The 8,881-nt window shown below is 37.5% G+C and overlaps 1 pseudogene; it reads left to right on the forward strand.

Moving 5' to 3' along the window:
* The first annotated feature begins 2,060 nt into the window (after nt 1-2,060).
* On the forward strand, nt 2,061-8,472 carry LOC132434327 (small ribosomal subunit protein uS2 pseudogene; annotated as a pseudogene).
* The last annotated feature ends 409 nt before the right edge of the window (nt 8,473-8,881 follow it).

Below are 8,881 nucleotides of genomic sequence, written 5' to 3' on the forward strand. Positions count from 1 at the left end.
AAAATCTAGGCACAGCACCTCACTGTCTATAAATGTATTCTGATTCTCCATACCTAGAGAATAAAATCCGAAGCTCCCCACAATTTGGCCACAACATTTGTAGCTCCCTAGACTCATCAACTGTACTAGCCACTTCCTTCCAACTAGCCATATTGGACTTCTCAACATTTTCTCTTTGACACCTTCGTTCCTGCGTTCACATTGTTCTTTTAGCACGGAGTAGTAGCTTGTTCTCTATTTTCTGCCTGAGATCTCCTTTTCATCATTCAAATCCTGGTTCAAATAACACTTCCTCTTTGAAGCAGAGTGGTTGCTCATTCCTTACAAACTTCATTAGGCTTACAATTAATGGGAAAATTATTTTGTAATCCATGAGCCCTCATCCAGTGAAGGAGAGAAGGATACTTCTCAAAATGTGCTGAGTGAAAGAACAAAATGAGCTGTGGAAATTTGATGGGAACATTCTAGGGAGAGAATATGCATATGGGGGCTTGGTAAACGTTAACTATGTCTTCATGTTTTTTTTTGCTACTAAAAGTTTAACAAGTATTTTTTGACTCCAAATTTATTTTTTAATATGTATAATTATTTCATTTAACTTATATAAATGTTTTTGTTTATGTCTTTTTCTAATCCTTAAAGATTTCAGAAACTGAGTTATTTCACAAACACGTAGCTTTTAAAACTAGAAGAGAATTTTGATAAAATGTGGTTTACATGGTTAATCTACATATGAAGAATTGATGCTACAGACAGGCTTATTTGAATGAGGGGTAGAACACTTGTCTCCAGAATTGACTTATGAAACACTTTCTGGCTAGTCCGGAAACACTACTTCCAAGGAATCAAGATCAAAGAGTAAATATTCTACCCTTGTTTATAGTAAAGAGTGATTATTAATAAGACAGTGATTTTAAGATTATTTAGAGGAGAATTTCTAGACAAGAGAAAAAGGTAGAATTGATTTTCTAAATAATATGTATATTCTGGGAATATGCTTTTCTATAGTCTATATTCCCAGAATGTAGGAGAATGTTCACTATATATATATATATTAGACAATCAAATACCATGAACTGTTACAAATTTTATATGTTTTACTACAGGTCCCTCTTCTCCATGACATTTAAAAATATATTATTTAACTCTATGTTTTTGCATAATTTTCCTGGATATTAAGACTTTCATAATATGTCTCATAACTTTTATGTGTATTAGATAAATTAATTTAGGTTGATGTTTTTGTCAGTGATGTTATCCTCTCCACTTATCTGATTTTAAAAGAGATTTGTGACTTCAACTGTGGCAGTGTTCTTTTGTACATTGTACTTTTGAAATGTGTTCTCTAGTGAATCATTTAAATGAGAAGTTTCTAGAGTATGGCCTATTTCCTAATTGACAAGTTTGTTCTATACAACTCTTGAATGGCACAGTTAATAAAGAGTATAGAGACATAGACAAATGCACTAGTACTTTGTAAAGCTCTAATGATATAATATGACTCCCCTAGTTATCTCTTCCTTTAAAAATTATAAACAGGAAATAACAGAGAAGCTGTCATGTATTTGGAACCTTCTTTCTTTCCTTCTGCAAGGTGGTGGGTGAAAAGAATTTGACATTAAGGCAGCTAGGGAACAGATAAACTTTACCATTGTGGGTTCCAAAGTCTGAAATAAGCATTGTGGTTACTTTTTTTTTTTAGTGGACATTCAACTTGCTTGGACAAGTAGCAGATTTTTCGTGTCTCCCTCCAGCGTCATCAGACCACTTATCAAGTTTGGATAAAAGACATTTGTTAACAATGTACCTTATTGTCTATGTTTTCCCTCAGCTAGAAACTATTTGCAATGACCCTATCTTCAGAGGTTATGGGGATCTTGACCAGTTTTCAACCTAGTCTAAAGAGGCCTTGAAGGAAGAGATGGCTTTCAGAATTGAGATCCAAGCTTAGAATGGCTAGTAAGCCCTAGACATTGTCATCTTAGCCACATACAGAGGCCACCCTCACCCACCTTCCTTTAAAAAAATTTTTTTTCCATTCAAATCTGTCTTTCCATACTATGGAGACCCCCATGGCAAATCCCCGTTACCAGCTTTCTTATTCTGAAGACTATACCCAAGGTGAGACAGTAGATAAAAATAAGGTGAGCTGATTATTGTCATAATCATTGATTTAAATATATGTTTTGTTTTTCATTTATAAAGAACACATGCTTATATTGGATTGATTATTGCTTAAAATATGCAGTGTGGTATTGTGTGTGTGTTATTTGACTGAGGGCACATCCCAGATGCTGGAAACATTCTATTCAAGAATTTCAGTCCAGGGCCGTCCAGCTAGCTTTCAAATTAGAAGTTCCATGCTCTAGAGGTTACTAATGCAAGCACTTCTATTATTCATATCTATGCTATCAAAATCTAGCTTATTTCAGCATAGATTTTGGAAATAAGTTAGAAATAAGAATGTTCCCTATTATTCATAAACAGCATACTATATGGCAAATAATTTTTCAGAGGTGAAAATGGTGGCTTATTGACCAGCATCATTAATGTAAGAAGACCATCTCATCGGCAAAAATTAAAGCTCTTCAGGATACCTGTACTGGCTAAAATTGTTCTAGAAGCAGTCATGAACAGGGTATAATAATTCAAGAAGGCCTGAATTTTAGCAGTAGAAATAATGCTTTTAAGACCTGAGCCCTGAACAGACTGGTTCCGGCCATCGGTGTGAGAGGATTTCTAGTGATGTGTTTGTTTTGAGAAACTATTTCATGTAAGATGCTAATGGAACACTTAACTGTATCAAGAGCTGAGACTTTATCAAGCTATAAAGAATATTTTGTGTCACCTGATTCATGTCTATTTATCAATATATTAGTCTATATGTATTGCAGAACTGGGTCTGTGATTTGCTTTCAAAAATGACCTGGTGGCCACATAATCTACCATAAAGAACCTAAGACTTTTACATATTGAACTGGCTTGAGGTCTGTTCATAATTGTTTATGGAACACTTATCATGTGATAAGTACTTTGCAAATATTATTTAACCTTTATAGTAATCTATACAATAATCCTCACAATACTCCTAGCACAACTGTATTGTTTGGTTTTGGTAAACCATCTATGCATAGGGTGATGCTAATCATTGTCATTATCTAGAGAAAGAGAAGCAACATGATCAAATCCACCTATGAGGTGGGCATGGCACAGTCACCTGTTTTACAGATGAGAAAACTGCAGCCACAGGGTAGTTAAGTGACTACTCAAGGTCACACAGACGGAAAGTGCCCAATCTTGGATTTAACCTGTACCTGAATGACTCTAAAAGCCCATCCTTCTAACCATGATATTTTACTGCATCCCTTAATGATTTTTTCTTATTAATAGAAGAATTTATGGGCTAAGAAGTGACTTAAATATTTCTGATAGTACAGTATTTACATTGCAGAGTTTTCTCATGGGGTCTAATGACAGAAAATAATTTGTCAAGTCTAGGGCATGCTGGGTAGTTATCAGGACTATAAGATAATTAGACACTTTTCAAAGCAGGACTCTCAGCGTGGAAAATGTCCTTAAGGATTTTGATTCAAATGACTGATTTCATGACAATGAACAGCTCCAAAAGCAAAGAAATGTTCTTTTATGTAGAGCAAAGGAAATAGGCTAGCATTGAGTCTTTTCAGGGCAAACTTTGGAAGCTTAAGATTATCTGTGCTGATTTTTCCCCTAATCCACCTTATTGGGTTTCTGGTTACCCGACCTTAATATAGCTTGTACAATATCATCTCTGTAACCTTTGTGTTTGTCGGCTTATCTTGATCAACTATCAGTGCAAAGTGAGAAGCTGCCTTTCATCTGGTTTCCAATGGTGCTAACTAGGAAAAGAGAAACCAAAAAGTTTGCACTGAGCAGAAATAAAGTAGTAAAGGTATTAAAGCACTGAGAGCGAACCTAAAGAAGGTATTTGAAGAAGGAAGGCTTCCTAGGGAGAAGGTTCACTAAAGAATATCAACACCATAGGATGTTGTGAACAAAGAGGGTTAGCTAAAATCTTGATTTTTTGCAGTGGTACAAAGTTTTCCTATTTGAACTTCAATAAAGAGTTTTTGTCAATTCATCCTTACGCTGAAGCTGTTCTCCTAAATCTAATGCATCAAAGATCTGGCATTGTTAAGGAAGACAGTCCTTGAACTCTCAGCAATATAAGCAGAACTAGCAAGAAGAAAAGAAAGTATGATGCTATATAAACCTTTCTCTCTGAAAAGAAAATAGAACAGGTTTGAATTTTGGAGACCAGCTAAATCAGGCAGAAGAGCAGAGAGAGGCTTTGTAGTCAAGGACAGAGGGAAAAGTGAACAAGGAAGTTGTAAAATGCAAAATGATTAATTTTACTACTGTGTATTAAATAAAAGGAGGAGGTATATTTTGTGTATCTAACATGCTTCCTTTTACACTGTGTGGTAGTGAAATGAACATTGGCTTTTCAGTCAACAGACCTGGGATTAAATCCTGGCTTCAGCACTTTCTGCCTGGGAAATTTAGGGCAGATTCTTAAACCTCTCTGAGCCTCAGTTTCCCCATAGGTTAAATGGAGCTCCCAGTACCCATCTCCCAGAAGTGTTGGAGACTATATCTGTCACTAACCTTCTGTTTGACTTTGGGCAACTCAACCTCTCTGAGCCTCAGAAGCGCCATCTATAAAATGGGAATAGTCATGCTTTCTGGCTCCAATCTAGAACATTTTTCCTGCACATGTGGACAAAACATACAGGACTGATGCTCTTGATGGTTTTTGCTCTGTCAAATCAGAATAAAAATGACTACCTAGTAGTTGCCTTCTAAAGATTAGACAGTGATACATTTCAAGTCCCTAGATCATAGTAGCCAGGCAATAAGTGGTACACAATTGGCATGCAGTAAATGTTCGGAGTACATTGTTAACTTCTCATAAGATCTATCGGTGGCATTGGCTTACTCAATACTCATTTTCATAGAGAAAAATATATACCATAGCAGACAACATATGAGACAAAAATTTCCCGTATTTAAATCGTGTTCTCCATTTTTCAAAGCATAATCATATTCTCATGGAGAAGGATACACACATCATACTTCCTATTTTCCAGAAAAGAAGGCTGAGATCCAGAGAAATTTAGTGATATTCACCAGAAATGGTGTGATTTAGCAGGATCAGGGCTGGAATCTGGATTCCTGAATTCTGTCCCCGTGATCCTTCCATCGCCGAACAGTCTCGCTGTCCTATGGTTCTGGTATATCTTTCCAGAAATCCTCTGTTAGGGTAAATTGTAAGAGCAAGAAATCAGCAATCAAGATAGCCTTTCCTCTTAGGAGTTCATGATGTGTTGATATCCGTGGCTTTTTGTTTCAGCTTTTTAAGTGCAAAAAAGGTAATGAATTCTCTGTAACATTTAGAGAGGAACAGAGAACTCACTTTTGCTAAATTGAGTGGACTTGTGCCACTATCAGCTTTGAGCCTTGAACTGACTGCAGACCCTTGAAAGTTGAAAATTAGCAAAATGTTTTGCCTTTTTTCAGAAAAAAAAAAAGATTAAAGTTTTTAAGATCAGAAATCAAATTAATCAACTCTAAATAGCAAAGGAAAAATTAAATTTTTGATCAATAAAGCAAATTGGAATACCAACAACATTATTAAATTTTCTTTGAAACAGAAGTCTTCTTATCATACATGGTTAATGACTACATATTGTTCAAAAGCATTGGGTTTATAAGAATCAAGCCCAAACTAACTTAGATTTCTTAAAATAGTTTATTTTCCCCAGTTAACTGCCTTAACATTTGATAAAATTTTTTTCTTTGCAATATTAAAATACTTTTAGAAAGTAACAGAAGTATAAGACGTGTAAATGTAATATAATATATATTTTGGTTCAGCCCAATAGACAATAATTTAGTTCAATCTACAATACTCATAGGGAACCTATTCTCTAGGGCATGATGCTGGCCCTAAGATAGCAGAGGTCTCTGTCTTTGAGAAATTCAGCATCTGAGCTTTATGGTAATAAAAACTTATAGTTGCCAACTTTTGATTGATTCTTGTTATGTATTAGCCACTTTGCCAAGAGTTTTGCATATGTTTTCTTATTTAATCCTCCCACCTCAATCTTTTAGAGATAGAGTTTTATTTGCCCCATTTTATAGATGAGGGGACAGTGGTTTTTTTGTTTTTGTTTTGTTTGGTTTTAGATTTAGGAATTTATCCTAGGACACAGAGTTCATAAATGGTTTAATCTATTGAATTAATATGCTAACACAAATATACAGACACAAACCAACAAACTTACATAAGTAAACACAAGTACTTGCAACTTCTATTTTTTTAAAAAAACTATGAATATATTTTTCCCTTTTTAAATGAGACAAAGGTGTTTGTTGTTGTTTCTCCTGTCAGCTTATGCTTAAATAATGATTGTACGGTCATAGCATCATCCTTGTGTAGAAAGGGCAATGCATTTATAATCACACCGAGGAGTGCATAAGTCTCTCATGGCTATTAAGTCTCAAATGCTCTGACCCTGACACTGCATTTTGTTCATGTTTTTAAAAACATCAATTAAAACCAAAAGGTTATTTAAACATAGGTTGATTTCATAATAGAACTTCTAATCTTAAACAATACTTGTGTTTTTCCTGGGGAATTGTGGTAATAACATGCTTTGAATATACTCAGAACTGTCTTTTATAAACGGATCCCAAACACACAAGGCCAGAGGACCTTAAACGTGAGTGCTCAGGGGCACAAGTGTAGGAGGGAAATTTAGGGAAACGTGAGGCTTTACAAAGGATAGACTTCCCAAAATGTATTTAAAGTTTTTGGGTAGAAAATTCTTCATAGAATATTTAGAAAAATATTGAAAGATATCTAATTCTGTTTATACATTCAAATAGTAGATTGAGTGACTATGTTAGTTTACTAAGCTGCTATAATGAACTACCACAGACTGGGTAGCTTACACAACAGAAATGTATTGTGTCACAGTTCTAGGCTGAAAGTCCAAGATCACAGTGTCAGTGGCGTTGGTTTCTTCTGAAGCCTCTCTCTTTAACTTGCAGATTGTTACCCTCTTGCTGTGTCCTCACATGGTTGTCCCTCTGTGCATTTGTGCCCTGGGTATCTCTGTGTGTTCAAATCTCTTTTTGTTATAAGGACAGCAGTCAGATTAGATTAGGGTCCACCCTATTGGCCTCATTTTAACTTAATCACCTCTTTACAGGCCCTCTTTCCAAATAAAGTCACATTCTAGGTATTGGAGGTTAGGGTTTCAACATATAAATTTTGAGGGGACACAATTCAGTTCATAACTGTGACCTTTAGCTGTTAGGGTTAGCAAAGAGCTGAGACTTCTTCCAGATCTAGAATGTCATGCATTTTCTTCAAATTTTTCACTGCATATAAACTGACCACAATTTAATTTGCTAATATAATGCTTTTATTTATTTATTAAAAATGACATTCCTGCTTTCCTGCATTACCCAGAGAGGGGTCCATAAGGCATTGTTCTGGGTTCCCCTCAGAGGTTAAAGGGAAACGTTCACAAAGTCCGGAGCCCTTGATGGCCTGCAAATGAAGGAGGAGAATTTCCTCCAGTTCCTTGGATCAGGAACCCACTTAGGTGACACCAACCTTGACTACCAATTGGAACAGTACATCTACAAAAGGAAAAGTGATGACGTTACCTCATACGCCTAAAGAGAACCTGGGAGAAGCCTCTCCTGGCGGCTCGCGCCGTTGTTGCCATTGGAAACGGGGCTGATGTCAGTGTCATATCCTCTAGGAATATTGGCCAGCGAGCTGTGCTGAAGTTTGCTGCTGCCAGGAGCCACTCGTATTGCCAGACACTTCTCTTCTGGAAACTTCCCTAACCAGATCCAGGCCGCCTTCCCAGAGCCACGACTTTCAGTGATTACTGATCCAGGTTGATCTCGGAGGCGTTTTATGTTAACCCGCTTTCCATTACTGTGTCACAGTCTCTCCTCTGCGCTTTGTGGACATCGCCATCCCCAGCGACAACAAGGGAGCTCCCGAGGTGGGTCTGCGGTGGTGGATGCGGGGCGGGGGCTGCAGGAAGTTCTGCGCATGCGTGGCACCAGCTCCCGTGAGCACCCGGGGGAGGGCAGCCTGATCGCTACTCTGCGGAGATGCTAAGAAGGCCGCTGCTGGAAAGGCTGTGACCCAGGAGGAAGTTCAGGGCGAATGGACTGCTCCAGCTCCCGAATTTGCTGCTGCTCGACCTGAGGTTGCAGATGGGTCTGCAGGCGCCTTTTGCGCCTAATCAGCGGTTCCCTACTGAAGACTGCAGCGCTCCGCCCACCACTGGGGACTGGACTGCAGCTTCCACTGCTCAGGCCGCTGAACAGGTAGGACTGACCACTGAGTGGTCTCAGCTTGTTCTTCCACAGACTCTTAAACAGAAAATGGAAATAGATTAGTGGAAATAAAGTTTCTTAAAAAAAAAAATGACATTGCTGAATTAGCTTTAGTAGGACACTATATATATGTGTGTGTGTGTTTATATATATATATATTATATATACATACACTTACATATATATGATGTGTCCCCACATATATATGAATGTGTTTAGGTAGTAGAGAAATAGAGAGACAGCTGTGTTGACATCTACCTTTTTTTTTTTTTAGAAAGGGCAGCTGGGCAGCAACTGAACTGAGATGATGTTTTTGTTTTTATAAATTTATTTATTTATTTATGGCTGTGTTGGGTCTTCGTTTCTGTGCGAGGGCTTTCTCCAGTTGCAGCGAGCGGGGGCCACTCTTCATCACGGTGCGCGGGCCTCTCACTGTTGTGGTCTCTCCCGTTGCGGAGCACAGGCTCCAGAC

Source organism: Delphinus delphis, chromosome 11 (assembly GCF_949987515.2).
Source record: "Delphinus delphis chromosome 11, mDelDel1.2, whole genome shotgun sequence".
NCBI lineage: Eukaryota > Metazoa > Chordata > Mammalia > Artiodactyla > Delphinidae > Delphinus > Delphinus delphis.